The sequence below is a fragment of the Odontesthes bonariensis genome, chromosome 9, assembly GCF_027942865.1.
Source record: "Odontesthes bonariensis isolate fOdoBon6 chromosome 9, fOdoBon6.hap1, whole genome shotgun sequence".
Classification (NCBI taxonomy): Eukaryota; Metazoa; Chordata; class Actinopteri; order Atheriniformes; family Atherinopsidae; genus Odontesthes; species Odontesthes bonariensis.
In genome coordinates, this window is record NC_134514.1 from 21,929,303 (window position 1) to 21,946,823 (window position 17,521).

General features: G+C 39.8%; 1 protein-coding gene across 3 annotated transcripts in view; it reads left to right on the forward strand.

The window, feature by feature from the left end:
- The window catches only part of pde2a (phosphodiesterase 2A), a 170,490-nt gene that overhangs the window by 101,944 nt on the left and 51,025 nt on the right, over positions 1-17,521 (forward strand). The window lies entirely within an intron of this gene.

Sequence of the window (17,521 nt, forward strand, 5' to 3'; positions counted from 1 at the left end):
CCTTAAGGGATTAAAGTTGCCCCAATTTACTACTTCATCTTTCCAATTATCTATCCTTTTACTTGTTACCAAGAAGCTCTCAGCCTCTATAGAGCTGTTAGAAAAGAACGAGGTTGGTAAGAATGAATAATTTAATACACGTTTTATGCACTTGAGGCTGAAATGAAAGTAGAAATGTAAATTTCCTCTGGGGCATTCATTACTCTGTACTGAGGTGCATAAGTTTCTTTTTAACCTGGTCTGTCACTCATCAGTTTAAAAGTTGGATGCATTGCTGCTTTACAGCTCATGCCCTCTCTCACAGCATTTAAACATCACCCTCCTTTCCCCTGCTAAAAAATGGTCACATACAGTGTAACTAAAATGTTCAGGAACTTATCGGTATCTGTCTCTTATGCTTTGCTATTCAATACAGTTAGGAGATCAGAAGGAGCATGAGAGTGAAATGGGAAGACAGGTTATGTCGTTACTTCAGGGATTAGATTAGCTGTTTAATTCAAGTAAGCAAAATGAAAGTCAGACGGAAGGAGAGAGGAGAGTCAGGGTAACGCACAGAGGACAAAGTAAGAAAGGGAGAGGAAGGGGAAATGAGGAGGTGGTTTGGTCTCTTTTCTCTCTGCGTCCCTCTCAGTTTTATTTCATCACATTGCCATATTTTCACAAGGCTTAGTTGCTTAGTCTCTACAAGTGTGGGTTTGTGTCTCAGATTTTGAAGAACAATAATACCTTAAGTGTCCACGTGCAGACTATGCCAGCTGCTCATGTGAGACGTCACACTATGCGACCACAGGCAAGGTCTACATGACCCACTGCAAGATATATAACTGTCTGCTCCCAACTAGAAAAAAAATTACCTTTCACAGACATGCACGCACATTAAAGGTAGGGTAGGAGATCCTGGATTTGGAGTCCAGCGAAGCTGCATTTAGAAAATACACAGGTAAAAAGTCCCAACCCTTTTCTTCACTTTCCCCCCGAAGGCACGCCTCTAGAGTACATGAACGAGCACGAAGGTGCACGAGCGCTGTTCTGACAGCAAGCATCGATCGTTGCCGTATTTAGTATTTAGTATATGATAACTATACGTTTAATAATGCTAGGTGCTAGCCAAGCTGGCTCTAGTTTAGCTTCCTGCCAAGCTTCTGGACGCGTAATTCGTTCACGGAGCAGGGTACGTGCACAGGGGGAAGGAGGGGGAGGGAGGAGCAGATTGCAGTTTTATAGACGGCATCAGAATCCAATCATTGTTAACGGTCTGTTCAGTATGATTGGATAGTGTTTTTCCTAGATTGTACGTTCTAGAGGCCACTAAAACTTTTCATATTTGTGTCAAAACTTTTAATTAATTGGTTGCAATGGGGGTGTGAAGAGTATTTCAAGCAATATGTAAAAAAATGTTCCAGAAAAAGATCCCCTACCCAACCTTTAACTGAAGTAAATACATACACAGAAGAATAACAAAATGTAGAGAGTCCTTTTTGACTTTCTCTAAACTTCTTTTTTCCATCAGTGTGTGTGTGTGGGTGTGTGTGTACTATTCATGATGTGTAGCTATAAATCTGATTACACAGTCACATTGTGGGGACTCTATGACCTATTGGGAACAAAAAGTCCTTGTGATGTAAATCAGTTCATGTTATGGTGGAGAGTTGGTTTGTGGCGTATGTTTAGGTTTAAAGGTTTAGGTTTAAATTAAAGGTTGGATTTAATAAAGTAAAGGTTAGGCTTAGTCTCCAGGAAATAAAAGCCAAAATAAGTCAATATAATGTCCTCTGAAGCAACTGTGTGTGTTGGTGTCTGTGTGTATGTCAGTGAGTATATTTAGAGATGTCGACGTGCCTTCACAAGCAATCTTTTTCTGTGTTACCATGGAAATGACAGAACCAAATTGTCAGTTTGCACTAGAAAAGAGGGGTAAGTGATGCACAGCCTTGATGTCCTTACGCGTGTTTGTGTATGAGAGAGAGTACAGTGTGCATTCACTGCATTTGTGCGCTTGGCTTTGTGTAGACGACTGCCTCAAAGAGGGTCTAGAGGGATGAGCTGTGTTTGTTTCGGTTATCAGGGCCGATAAAACAATATTAGAGGCATCATGCCTTCTGCCACTAAATGTCTCTGCGTATTTGACCAGGAAATTAAATCTGTGGTTCTTTTCGACAACGCTGATCTGCTTGATCTCCACCAATGTCTTTACGTTATCAACCCTGCACCTGCCAATCTCTTCATTCATTCTCTCTTCCCAGATATTTCCACCTCTGCCCTCATATTGGTGCTCCTGGCTGTCCGTATCCATCTCATTCTGCATCTCAGCACGATCACTCTTCACTGTGCGATCATGGTGAGAAGCAGCTGTTTGGGGAAGAAGTGAAAAAGACAGATTATGTGGTTTCGCTGAGGTTCATTTAACTGCTTTTGGGGGTCCTTGTACTCCTCAGAAGCTGTTAAATGGACCATAGATTTTAGAAAAAAAGATTTCTTTAAAATGTTGCAAGAGACCTGTAAAGCTGTAAATATATTTTCTCAATTTAGTCTGGGGCGTTTTGGTTTTAGATGATACTTAGATGAAAATTTATTACATGAAATATTTGTCCACCCCTTCATGTGAGTCACATGTCTCTACTACATCAGTAGGTAATAAAATATGATCTGTTTGTAACTACTGGCTGGCTTAAATCAATGCTACACTGTAAACTAATCTAAAAATAAGTTCAATAAAGATAAATAAATCAATTTTTGCCTATGAAGACTTCATAGTCATTAGGGGGAATGGAAACAACTTTCCGTGTTCAATCGCATCTGTCATGGCAAAGATTAAAATGATGAGACTCACCAGCTGTTTCTGGTCTAAGCCATCAAACAATAAAGTCACATGACCGACCGATGACTTCCCAGATATAATATCTCAGATATATAGAGATTAAAGTAATCCCTGATGAAGAGCTTTCTCCATTCTTCTCTTGTTGGACACCAAATGCTAGGCCATGGCGGTAAAAAAGTTAGAGCTGTGTTTCAGATTGCGAATTTAAATTCTGGCCAAATATATTATATTTTAACCAAATCTGTCACCCCAAGTTGGTATGCAAGTCACACACACACACCCACACACACACACACATCCAAAAACCAGAAGTTAGACAAAGGTTAGTGCAGAAACTTTGCATGTAACTGTTGCTAAAACTGAATACCCATGCAGGAGTTTTTGGGAAAACGTTGGCATGAGTTTTATGAGAAACTACATTGTAATTATGGTGTCAGAATCTTAATAGTTCTCTAGCCTCAGGGTACATTGTTCACTGATTGTTCACTGTTCTGTAATGATACATGCTGACAATGATCAAAGTGAATGTAAAAATGCAGCCTGCAGTAAATTGTGGGGACAAGATCAGCAGAATTCTTCCTCAAACAGAAGGCACATAGGCGTAAAAATACACCACCAGTAGAGACAAACCCCACCCAACAAGGAGATAATGAATGGTTGAAACGGGCTAAGCAAATCTGACAGGGCCCACAGAAAAATTACAATGCTGCTTGTCTCTCCTTCCTCCCCATGTTTTCGTTGTCAGTTTTTACTTAGTTGTTTGTGCATTTATTAGTACCGAAAGTCCGTCTTTGCTTGCTTTCATTTCCAGACCTTGAATAGAAATACTGAAGAGATATTATAAAAGCAGAGTCATGAAATAGAGATTCATCAATTAACTGTGTACTTTACCTGAGGTAGGCCTTGGAGAGTGATCAGTCTTTGTGCATATGCTTTTAGAACACACAAGAATTTTCTAAAATTCGTATACATGCGACATTTTCTTGAGGAAGGTAGGAAGTGAAGAGCAGTGTCCTATGTAATATCATTTGAATTATTAAACGTTCAAGCTGGTACATTGCCCTTTGTGACAGAAACTATGTGTGAGCGTGTGAGCAAACTGAGACAGTGGCTATTATTTTCCTCATCTCATCCTCTCAATCTTTGTTTTCTTTTGCTTCATCTCTGTCTAACAGTGTGAGTGGCTGTGAGTGGGTGCATGAGAGCAGCAGAGAGGGACAGAAGCATGGAAAGGAGGGACAGCATCAGGGCTGTTTGTTGTAGCCGAGATGTACCCATGGACAATGCACAAGAACCACTACATAGTTCAGCTGTGGTTTCTGCACACATACGCAAAGTCTCTCACACACACATTAGATTTATTTGATTATGCTACAGAGAGATGACAGAGCAGAGTGATATCCAGAAATGGTGTTCTTGTTACAGCTTGCAGTAGAGGATGTTCTGCTTGTGCTTAATCCAATAAAAACAATTTCTCACATTTTATTTCACTTCTATTGCATAATGCAGAGGAAACATGTTAAATGCTTGTGCACTCTTACAAAGATTAATGAGCTTCTGTAGCTTTAGGAATAGTTTTGTCAGTTTCGCTTTAATACCTTCTCTAAAATCCAACTTTGAGGACTGTGAAAATCTGGTTTCAACCCTTGATATTTTTATTAACAACACCTATGGTACACTAAGCAAAACCTTTTGGCTACTTTTCGCAAGCAACATTCAGACGTCTTGGGTTTGGCCCCTCCTCCTCTGGTAGGAGGAAGAGCAGCAGCAGAGTTCAAGCTGGAGAAAGTGCCTCAGTCACAGAGCAAAGCAGTAAACCAAAGTAATTAAGGTAAAACCTGCCTGCAGAAGATGCAGCATTGCCACAAATCAAGTGAAAATCTCTGCTTTGCTGCAAGTGAACGAAGAGGAACGCGGAGCATGTACACAGCAATTTAAAATGACCACTCTTCTTTTTTTTTTCTTTCATAGCATGCATCTCTAAAATCCTGAGCTGTGCTGCAGTGTTCTGTTTAGAGAGAAGACTCGGTCTAATGGCAACTACTCAAAACAAATCGCACTTCAGTTCAGTCTATTTCTAATTGTACTGTCATGAACTTTAGCATTTAATTGAGGCCGGTGGAGTTTTTTTTAGTGAATTCTTTGAGACATTGAACAGTCTGACTTTGAGGTGTTGTTGCTGAGACGTCCTGAACGCTTGATTGACGATTGAACGCTGTCTTGAATTATTTCCACTTGTGAATAATCTTTTTATCTGCAGAATGATGGACCCTTCCTACATTGATGAGCAGCAACAATTGCTTCTCTAAAATAACTGATGATGTCTTTCCTCCTTGGCATTGTGTTGATTTTACGTTTTACTTGTTTTACATCTTTTTACTTGTTTGCACATATATGAACAGTTACTCACTGATTATAGTGAGGAACAGAGGTGGACTGTAATAGGGAGTACACTGCAGAATAAAAAGCTTAACCTTATTGGTTCAGTTTTTGCGAAATAAATGATTACACTTATAAAAATTCCATGGGTTGTTGTTCATCTGAACTTGCATTTTTCTTATTTTAAGACTTATTAATGACCAGATCATTTTGTTTATCTCCTCCATTTGTCTCTTTACATATCCATGACTGATTAGACAACAGCCTTTGTGAGAGTTAGAAAAGATACTGTTTAGTCATATTCATTAGCTCAAGGATACTTTAGTGCCATCGCATCTGTCTACTGACTGAACCTTTTGGAGGAACAGGAAAACTTTCAGATAATGAATATCCAATGGATTCCAGCTCTTTAATGCTCCATAGCTGTAAACAACCACACACCTGTTGACCTGCATGCGACCAAACTTTTCTTAAAGGACAAGACCTTTTTTCGACATTGGGCCCTTGAGTTCACATTATAACATGATGTTCTACTCACCCCTGCTTATTGTTGGTAATTTGGAGCTGTTCCGAAGATATTTGAGAGGCGTCTGGCTGCTCTCTTGAGATATTCGGCCATGAAACGGTTTCCTATGGGCAACGTTATACAGACACAAACTATGCTGTTTATAATTTATTAATTACTGTACACTAGCACTGATAACGTGGAGGTGCGTCGCTTACTTAAAAAAATCCGGGTTACTGTAATTTTGAATTTTTGTCGTAAAGTCTGTGTGTGTTTGTCTGTGGGCTGTCTGTGGTAGTAGCATGATGATGACGTCAGTAACACCCACTTTACGACAAAAATTCAAAATTACAGTAACCCGGATTTTTTTAAGTAAGCGACGCACCTCCACGTTATCAGTGCTAGTGTACAGTAATTGATAAATTATAAAAAGCATAGTTTGTGCCTGTATAACATTGCCCATAGGAAACCGTTTCATGGCCGAATATCTCAAGAGAGCAGCCAGACGCCTCTCGAATATCTTCGGAACAGCTCCAAATTACCAACAACAAGCAGGGGTGAGTAGAACATCATGTTATAATGTGAAATCAAGGGCCCAATGTAAAAAAAACGGTCTTGTCCTTTAATGTGATCGGTCAATGCTGCTACTCAGATAAAAATGAAAACCAGAGAACTTTTGGGCCCCACAATCTTATTTCATGTTCATTTGTTTATAAATACTGCAGCGGAAGTGTGAAGTGAGAAAATTTGGTTCCACGTAGGCCCGTATTATGCGTACTGAGAAAATGATTGAGATTTCAGTAACTTTTCGGGTTTTCTAATCCATTGTCCATTGAAAAGGTCAGTCATTTTACTCATACCTACATAAGTCACACTTGTAGCTTGCACAGAAAGGAAAAAAAAGAAAAACAGATGGGCAAATTGGTTTTATGATAACCAGGGTCTGAATTATGCAGGTAAATGCCATGAGATGAGGCACTAGTTACTGTTTTGACTGTGGTATCGCAGTATAGCACATCCCTGACGAGGGCTAATTGGATCTGCTTTCAATGTTAAAGCTGCGGTCGGCAACTTTTTTTTAGTCATATTAGCTTGAACTGTCATGGGATTCTGGAAGTAGAATATTAAATAGGCTGTTTAGGAAAAATAACGAAATCTGTAGCTCCCTCTGAAGCCTGTAATCGTGCTTGCAAAAACCGAGCGCTCCCGGCTGTTTTTAACCAATCAAGTTAGGGTGGAGGAATCCTACCTGTCAATCACAGCTTGTGCACACGCTGCTGAGCGTGAGTCTGCCCCAGCTTGTGTGCGCTCACACTGGTGTGAACTCATGTGCACAACCTCGTCCACAGAGGGGGAGGGGTTTGGGGGGCGATTCGGAGCTTGTTAGAGGTTGGGGGAGGGACCTGAAAGTTGTATCAGTTCGAATTTTCCGACTTTAGACTCGGAATTTTGAAAACCTGCCGACGGCAGCTTTAAAAAAAATTTTAGAACGTAGGTTAACAAGTCAATTAGATATTTTACCAAGTGAGATCTTCCTGTGTACTCATATCATATCAAACATTTTCCATTTTGATTTTCCACAGAAAACTATAAAACATTACAAATATTGTCCTCGAAGAAGCACCCATCACTGTGAAATGTCCTAAGTGCATTCTTAGTCACAATTCTTAAAAGGAAGCTGAAAATCTTTACGAAAGTAATGATTGTGACTTGCACTGTATTTTTGTTCCCTCAAAAAATAATAACACCAGTAGAAAGTGAGTAGAGAATGGGGGTTATCATAGATATAAGGCACCTGTTACAGTTAGCCATCTCTTAGTAACCGTGGAAACGACTAAGAGATATAATTTGCCATCACCTTGGGAACAGAATGGAGTGGAGTAAAATATGAAAAATATAAGGAATGGGTAGTGGAATGATGGATGTCATTATGACATTTTACTTTGCATAATAGTGTGTGTGAGTCCAGGTGTGTATTTTTGTGAGTGTCAGTCAAACAAAAAGAAATCAAGGCCTATAGAGAGGAATTAATCAGCACCCTCTTCCTTTTAGACGAGCGTTCTGATGGATACAGCTATTATGTAAATGATTATTCCTGCGCTTGTGCTGCAGATCCTAATTTTGCCTTCTGTGCCACTGCCTCCTTCACACATAGAGCTAAAAGGGAGTGGGGGTTGTGTGGCTGTAACAGATTAGTAGCAGCTCCCTATAAGTGGAGTGAACTACACTGATCTGTGAGTCACAGTAACCCTGAGATCAGAGAGGCGGCGCTGTATTGAGCCCTGTTTCCACTATAGGTTGAAAGTAGTTTTTTTTTTCTACGCAAACTAAGCCAACTCTTTGGAATCTGTTTGAAGCATTCTGATCTCGTCCCTCCACTGATCCCATTTAAAGGCGAACATCTTTTCATTTCTGTTTTAAATTCACACAATATATCTGAGGTGTTTGGAGGAATGCCTTAAAACAGCCTGCAGAGCAGGTTTAAGAAAACCCCCTGCTGGTTCCGTACAAAAGGAAGCTTTGTTATTCTGGAGTTTCGTGTGACAAACTCAGCTTTTGTAAAAAGAAGGAGAAAAAATAAAAACAGAAAACCTTCTAAAAGGTGCTGTTTTTTCCCACCGGCATCAAAATACAAACAGGGATGATATATCTCTTGTTGAAAAAAATGCAAAGAGTTACAATGACAGTGTGTTCTACATACTTTACAACTGTGTGGCAAAAGTCACTTTATGTTAATCAAAAGTACTCTTCCAAGAATGAGCAATAAAAAAAAAAAAAAAAATCCAATTAGAACATCTACAGATTTTTCCACCACAGCAGAAAAAAAAAAGTCTTTTGAAGCACTATCTGTCTGTGTGTGCCCATGAATCTGTGAAGCACATAATACACCTGATCGGATATGTGAATGTATTGTTTTCTCCTCTTGAAATGAATGTTCTTGTATCATATTCACAGATGAGAACACCAGACCTCGTCTTTCATTCTAATTTTTTTTTTTCACTCCACTCTCTCTTTCGTTTTCCACCATCTCTGCAGGTCAAGTCAGGTCCATCCAACAAAGCTCCAAAATGATCACCGTAATTTATATGGGGGAGCTTAGAGATGAGGCCTGATAGAAATACTATCTGAAATGGCTGTGAAAAAGGTTGTGTGCTGAAGCCGGGCTTTATAATGTCTTGCATCGGATTGATCTTGCCCTAAAATCCACATGCGTATCTTTGTTTGTAACAAGCCAAAAACAACCCTAATTTTTTACATGCATATATTGAATTTCCCTGTTCATTATCACTTCAGTGTGCAGTTCCAACACAAATCTCACACATAATGATGGACGCTTCAAGAGTTCAGCTCTTTTCCATCTAAAAACACACAGCCACACAAAAGGAATAATTCAAAACATTTTTTGAATAACTGTTAACTAGTAAATGTCAACATAATTATGTTGCACAGTACCAGTGAACATGGAGTAAACGCTAATAACTGTGTTTCACAAATTTGAGGCAGAGGGAGGCATCAAATGTGCTTAAACACACATGAAGACTTGGAGGCAAACACTGAAAAAAACACAAATGCACACACAGAATGAAAGATGGATCAGGAGAGGTTTCACAGGGACTAGAAAGTGACAGCTTGATCAGAAAGTTTTATTTCTCTTCCTGACTGATCTGACAAGAATCAGACTCACAGCCTCTGTATCCTGGCAACAGTCCTGTTTCTGTGGCACTGAGAGATGGACAAGATGCAAGGGTGTGTGTCTGTGAGCACGGGTGTTAATAATCTTTGGTGAATATACTCGTGTCCTAATTTCTGTCTGGCCCAGCAGTTGGTCAATCTTGACACATCCAAGCTGCGTAGATCAACCCGCGGAATGTCAGTTTAAACTTTAAAAGTCTGCATGAAATAATGAGACATTTGTCAAAAATAGATTTTTTTATTGTAGACCTTTTTTATTTGAGACATCTTGACATGCAGCAGTGGGAAAGCCACAGGTCTAAATAATTGAAATAATTTCAAATTCCACGTAGCTGCGTAACTTTCAGGGTTTAGTTCTTGTGTCTGTTGGCTCACTGTCAAACCATCTGAATTCAAACGACCCTGTGGACTTGCAGACTCAGGGATTGTCAAAGTTTAAGAGATCATTAATGGTATTAACACCTGTTCTTTTTCTTCAAGTCAGAATGTCTGCTGTGGTGCAGCCATGTAAAACATTGAATTTGGGGTGCAGTGATACTGGTGTTCAAATTATAAAAAATTCGAACAAAATGGAAAGTTAAATTTTTTGTGCTTTTTCTTCATCCATAATTGCATCATTTTTCTGGTTTTAAAAAAAAAAAAAAAAAAAGCTCAACCTGACTTTTCCAGGCTTTTACTCAAACTGAGCCATTTAGGGAAGCTTGCACCATCAGCAGTTTGAATGAAAAAGCTGCTTCTGTCGGCCAAACAAACCCAGCACTGTGGCTGCTCTCTGTAGTTTGATTTAGGGTTTGAATCTGCTCACTTTAACTGGTTCAGCGTGTGAATTGGATCATTTTGATCACATGCCACACCAGTCATGAAAACATGAAAACTGAATGACATAGAGACTGTAAGGATGTTATCCTTAGAAGGGTAAATGAAGACGGCGTGACATACTGCATCATAAGGGGAAGAAAAATCTAAATTCCACCAACAAAAATGTAAATATAATCCTGCAGCATCAGTTCAAGAGTGTAGATGTGTTATTTCTAAAGGGGTCGTTTGTATATGTGTTGAAGTAGGAACTTGTGAACATATCAGTGTGTAGGAGTGTTAGGCTTGGCTTGCTTTTGGAGGCACAAGTGAGAGCCAAGTATGTACCTGTATGTGCTTGTTCCTATGAAATTGTAAGTGTGTTTATCAGTGTGAGAGATACTGGCTTGTCTGGGTGTGAGAAAGTGAGCATACCTTTCGGTGTGTGTGTTTGTGTGCGTGTGTGCGCTTGCATGTGTGAGTGTCTTAATCCTCCCCGTCAAAATGATTTTACATCCCTCGCTCATCTCCTTCAGTCTTTCCAAACAGAGGAAGAGAAGATTAGTCACACCTCCTCCTCTCTTGCTCCGAGTCTCTTCCTTTATCCTTTGTTCCGCAGTTGTGTATTTGCGTGCTTGTGCGCGTGCACGCGTGCAGCATGTTTGTGTGTGGGCTCAGCAGTTTTACGTAAAGCTCCATTGAAAAGGCAAGAGTCAAGCAGAGAGTCCTTGGCAGAAGAATGCAATCGCTGTTCAATGGAGCATTTTCTGCAGAGCTGACCCTGCCATATTGAGTTTTTTGTAGAGAAGTGCACACACACACACACCCACACACACTCACTTGTGTACACGCAAGACAGACTTCAGATAATGACGCTACAGACATTCAAAACTTATTAAAAAAGTTAGAAGCAACTCATGCGCACACACATTTACAGAAGAGAGCTGCTGAAATTCATGCATACGAATGCAATTGAATGTATACCTGTGCACATTACTCATTCAAAAACACAAAGATATGCTTCGTATACGCCCACGCACACAAATGCAAAGCTGTGAATTTAAGAATTATGTGTCCACGTTTGGCTTGATAATGATAATTACCACCTAATCACATACTCAAGCGGAGAGTAATTATCATACAGCTGTTTAAACACACTGTTTGTGTGTTAGCATATGTGCTTATGTGGTATATTCGTGTGTGCCTTTAGGTCAGTGGGATATGGGCGGCTTTCCCTCCATTGTGGAAGTGTGTGTGATGACACTGTGACCTCTTCATCAGCTGCTCTTTCACTTTTGACCTTTAACCCAAGCAAGAGTTTGGGTGGAACGCCATGATTTACACATTGTAATGTTTACGTAATATTTCTTTTTTTTCTAGAAAAATCTGTCAGTTACAGGCAGAGGTTTAAAGCTCTCGTCTCACTATAGAGGCGGAAAATGTTGGAGCATTATGTCATAAAAATTCCGACTTACACATATTATGAAAACTATTTCTGTCCTAACAATAGTCTTTTTTTCTTTTTCTCTCCAATTTATGCTTCCCCCGTCTTCTTGGTGCTTTTGGATGATTCTCCTTTAAGGTAAGAAACATGTGCAGATGCCAATTGTATCAAATGTACTTATATAGATAGAGGGGTAAGACATGATGAAGCAGTGACAGATTGCAGATAAACAGACAAAGAGCAACGGGGGAGTGGATGTGGATCAATTTTCAGACTGGTGAAGGGGATTGATTGAGGGACTGACAGAAGTATAAACAGATCAACAGGTGCTCCCTGTTCCCATGGCAGTCTATCAAGTGCCAGCTGGAATGCAGGAGGAATGCCCCAACACACACTTCATCTTTTCAGTCCTCTGTATCTTTATCCAGAGGAGATATTTAATCTAATGACATAAATTGTAGACACCTCCAGTTAGTATCCTGTGGAGGTAAATCATATAAAATGATGTCTGTGTTCATTTTTACGCTTTATTGTGACAATAACTGCATCCTTTACAAAAACAGCTAATCCTCCAATATGACCTGACTTTTAAGGTGCTTGATTGGTAACTATATCCCCTTTTGGTGCCTATGGTCATAGTTTATTTATGTACCTTTATCTTTCGTGTGCAGTACAGTTTGAGATCATAATGATACTCAGACAAAATCTAGTGTTGCACTTCATATATCATAACAATGTCAGCTACCATATGTACCGAGGGCTTTTCCAAGAATTCATCATCCTGTAACAACCTGGCTCCTGCATTGCCCACAGCTCAACTCGTCTGCCAGATTAAGATTTGGGGGATTTGTGAGTTGCAGCTTCTGTAGTCTCTAGCTGCTTACCTCATGAGATAAGGAGTGGGTCATAGTGTTCTGGTAAAGTCTAATTTTGTCGCTTAAAGTGTCTCCATTTGCTCAAACATATTAGATATTTTGTTTAGAAAATGTCAGGGGGGAAAAAAATTCTGTGATTTCTGCCAACTAACCTTGTCTAATTGCATTTACTTTACATAGACTTATTATGGTTATATATAACCAGGACTAAATACAGCCCTGAGCTTACCTCACACCCCAATACTGTTGTCTTCGGTCCCTAATATCCTGTAAGCTTTATTTCCATATAAATGTCAAGCAAATTTGAAGTAAATTCTAAGAATATTAATACATGGGAAAACAGGTACTCGTTTGGATTCGGTAAACTGCTTTGTGTTGGTGTCATATAAGGCCTTGTGTTTGATAACTGGATACAACGCGAGGAAGAAGACGATACAACAACATAGGGAAAAGTCTTCAGAAATTTATTTCAATGATGTAAATGATAGTGTTCTTTCAGGTTAACTCGTCTTGGCAACATTTCCTCTCTGGAACAAAGAACAGCTTAAGAGTGATATGATTAGCGTCAGTTTTCGTTGTCAGAGCTTACTTGCAAAAAGTTCACAGTAGTATCTTTGACACATGGCTTTTCCAGCCAGTACTGATGCACCTTCGTTGTGCATCAGGTCATGTGTGAGAATACAGAGGCAAAATAATCCCACCTCATGTGTGCTCACACACATAAAGCTGGAATTGCTGACCTCACCACCCAAACCGGTGGTACCATCGTCACCCAGCTGATTCCATGATACCGGCTTGCTGTAAGAGCACAGCGATGTGGAGCCGAGCCTTCTTCGTTTGGCATGTGTGAATTACGAAGAGGAACAGGACGTATGCTAATTAGGACATCTTTTTTTCATCCTATAAAGATGCAAAAATATATGAAAGAGGTCATTACCTCTTTTAAAAAAGATAAAAATTACCTCAAGCAAGATTAAAAACTTTCTTGAATTGTGGAGTATTGTGGAGCACTTTGAGGAGTCCGTTAATTCATAGTTGCAACACTGAAACCATTTGTAAAGAAAATGGATGTTTCCAGATTTATTTCTGTCGTTTAAGTGGTTTTGCTCTCACTTTTTCCCGTTGGACCCCTTGGTGTCAAACTGTAGCACAAATACTCTTTTAAAGGAGAAGATACGTTAAAATACATTCATCTCCTCACCGATAACAGTTTGGTGAAAGTCGGCGTCCTTCGGACGATATTTAGATCCGCATATAGGTGCATCGGAAATAAGGTCCAGGTTTAAAAAAAAAACTAACTTCTCCTTTAATGTTTCTTTGTTTTTGTTTTTTTGTTTTTTTTTTTTAGAAAAAAACACTTCGGGAACAACACTGTAACAGGGTGTATGGATTTATTTTTTTCCCGATCCAACTAGTAAGGCGTGTTTTGTCTAAACTCAACAAAACAGCAAGTAGAAGTGAAACAGAAACAACTGTGGAGTCACACGAGACTCTCTAGGAACTGTGGTGAAACAATGTGAAAAAACTGTCAGCAGGTGGAAAGTTCTGCCCCTTAATCCAACACTACCTCCTTATGCAGAAATTTCAGAAAAATAAGACCCATCTAAAGTCAACGTTGACACCAAAGAACACCCTACCAACTTAGACAGTCTCTTTCTTTTCACTTGAAACCTCCATATATACCAGTCTTATTTTCCCACCAGTGCCTCCTTGTCTCCTGTTGTTCTTTTTACTTCACTGATGCCCACATACTCTCTCTTATTCACCCATCCATTGTTTTCTCGTTTATTTTTTTCTTCTCCTGTGGTCTGCTGTCCATCAATCATTTCACCCCCACCCGTTTTCACCTTGTCTGTTTCATGTTTCCTCCTAATGCTCCCCACCTGCTTCTCTTTTCGTGTTCAGCCTTTCCATGCCTTCTCCTACTCAGCCCCTCACTTTCAGTTGTTCCCATAATGCTCTCTGCTCCTGTCGCTGTGTCAACACTTATTGACCTCCATCACTATTATTGGTCAATTTATTACTGTTGAAGTTAACTCATTGGCTGCCAGCCATTTTCAGTTCAGAGACACCCATACTGCCAAGTGTTTTACAGTATTTTGACTGATTTTCCAAGACCCACAGAAAAGTGTGTCTTATGACTATGTACACACCGAAATTACCAAACGAAAGAGTAGACTCTCTTCTTTCATCAGGAAAAAAAAGTTTGTTTCTACCATTTTCAGTCCTTTAGTAATAGACAGTAGAACATAGGTTGGTTTCACCAAAAACAGCTGTTTGACCCAAAAAACGGAGAAAACACGCTTTTTCTTTTTTTGTGCAAAGTGGCACTGCTGCCACCTTGCGGGTAATTTTGCCAGTATATTCTCTGTTTAGTGTTTACAAACCTAAGATTTAGTGACAAACTCCGCTAGATTGTCCCCCAGCCCGCTCCGTTAAAAACGCAATTGACGTCTATAGACGTCTTTGGCAGTCAGCGTTTTTTTTTAAATTGACGTCTATGGCACCGAAAGAGTTAAGGGACACTCGAGTGTCAAACCATGCTTTGCTAGTATATGAATATGTCTTGGTGCAGTGAATATCCTCCCATTCTGTGCTATTACTTTCTTTCTAATATTTTTTAAATAATTTCCATAAGACTTATTGTTTCAAAATATGCATGTGTTCTTTTGTGTGTGTGTGGGGGGGGTGAATAATGGCACGTGTTACCCTCACATAAATATAGCGCATATAATCTACACCTTTGACCCATGTGTAATCTGTTTTGTCGTTGCTTTTCAAACACTTTCTCCCCAGCGAGCAGAAAGTATATATCGTGCAAACATGAGAGTTACTTACACACACACACATAACCTAAGCTGGAATTAAGTAACACCGCGATGATAACAGAGTTCAAATGGTTGACCTTGAGAGTGTGTGAGTATGTTTGTGGACGAGAATTAATGGCCTGGCAATAATCTTTGTGTTTGACTTTGTCCGACCACACACACATGCACACTTAGAGAGAGAGAGTCAGTGCAGTTCTAGTTTTGTGAAATGCAACACACCCGCATCTGCAGTTTAGTCTTAATTTCTTAGTGCTAGAGCAGTTAACGAGGTGAAACATTTGTCACAAATTGATGATGGTTGATTACCCAAATGCAGGCTCACAAACAGGAGGCAGGCAGATGAGGGCAGCCATGACTTCATTTAGAAGGAAACATAAAGCACTGCAGTAGCAAAAGATGCCAGAGCGTAGTTGAAAGTTGAAAACCAGAACACAAAAACTCACAAACCATGATGGTTTCATAGCAGCAGGGACGGTACCCTCTGTGTCAGCACTGTCAAATTTGTGAAAATACCATTTCAGCTGCTGAGTGCTTTGGATAAGGAATGGCCTCTTTCCAACATTTCAAATGTCAGAAGTGTTTGGAAATGTATGGATCACATAGGTGTAAATGTTTGGCTTTCTAAAATGTTTGTCTAACTCATGTCTGCAAAAACTGTTCAACTGTGACAAGCTCAAACGATAATTCTGCATCCCTGAACTTCACTTCACTTCACTTGTTTCAATATCACTGTAACAAATATGCTCACACTTGTAGATATACATGTTGCAGATGTGTTTAATTTTGACATTCAAAGTAGACTGTTGCAAGTCCCTGGTGAGGAAGCCCTGTGCAAGATCCAAAGAATATTGATATTAGTCTACTGTATCACCAAGTTTGCATCTGGAAACAATTGTGTGTATTTTTGGTTGTGTGTTATTGTGAAGTGGCGCAATCTATATATATCAATAGACCACGTATCAATCAGTTCCAGTGCAATCAGCTGAGTGGAACTCAACTGTGTGTGCTGGTGTGTGTGTTTCAGAAACGCATGCAAGTGTGTGTAGACTGCCTAATCTAATTCATTTTCATTTGATAGATTACATCTCTTTTCCGTTTAGTCAGCAGAACACATTTAAATACCAGCTTTACAGATTGTCAAGCCTATCTTCCTTTCTATCCACTCTGAACCTAACGTGTAACAGAGCAAATTCCTGGTTTTGACACAATTTAACAAATGCCCAATTTCACCACCTCGCTTTGTGGCAGTAACATAGTGCTGAGGCTTTTTTGCATTTTCTTCACATAAACTGTTCCTCCTCTTTACTGCATCATCGTCAGACCATATATCATCTGACATATGCGATCTATATTGTATGTGTGTGTATATGTGCACATGCGTGAGCTGGTGTTCCATCGGTCGTTTATGTTCCGCTGCAGCAGGCTTCCTGTCCAGTCTTCTCTGACTGTGGATCTTTGGCAGGAATCCTTTAGATAGAGTTATGGCCCCATGCAGCATGCACGTTTTCAGGCTAGTGTGCGTTTGTGTGTGGGAGAGAGGGAGACCTCTGGGGCAAGCATTGATTGAGTATCTGGTGTCCCACTGTCAGCGCACAGTTAGCCTCATTAGTAAAAGGTCTTGCTGTCCCGTCCTCTTCCTCTTCTCATATCTTCATCATATCTTCTCCCTCTACAACCTCCCATGACTCCATTCTCCTCTCCACGCCCGGCACCTCTATTTCTGCCCTCTTAGTTCTTTTTACTCCTCCCTTTTCTTCATCGTTATTTTCACCCTTTCACAGAAGGTGCCACAACAGCAGCAAGAGATTTGCATCACTAGTTATATGTATACATATATATATATTTATGTATATATTTATATGGACCCTAATATCCACTGATAATCAAAATAATAACACAATCAGGATAAAGATGAGTCATGAAACCATGTCAGCTAGAACAAACTGGTCAGGTCTGGCTCCATTCAATTGAGAGGGGTTATGTAAACCTTTCGATAATCTCATCAATAGGAAAATAAAACCTTGTTAACACTTTAATAATTCCTCCCTGGTTAGAATAATTATGTTTTTTTATGTCAAGGTGTTTCACTGGGGGAGGTCACATTAGGTGGCGAGAGGGCCCAGAGACCATACCGCTCCATTAAGAAATACAGTTTCAATGATTGCTCTTGTGTCATTTGCAAAT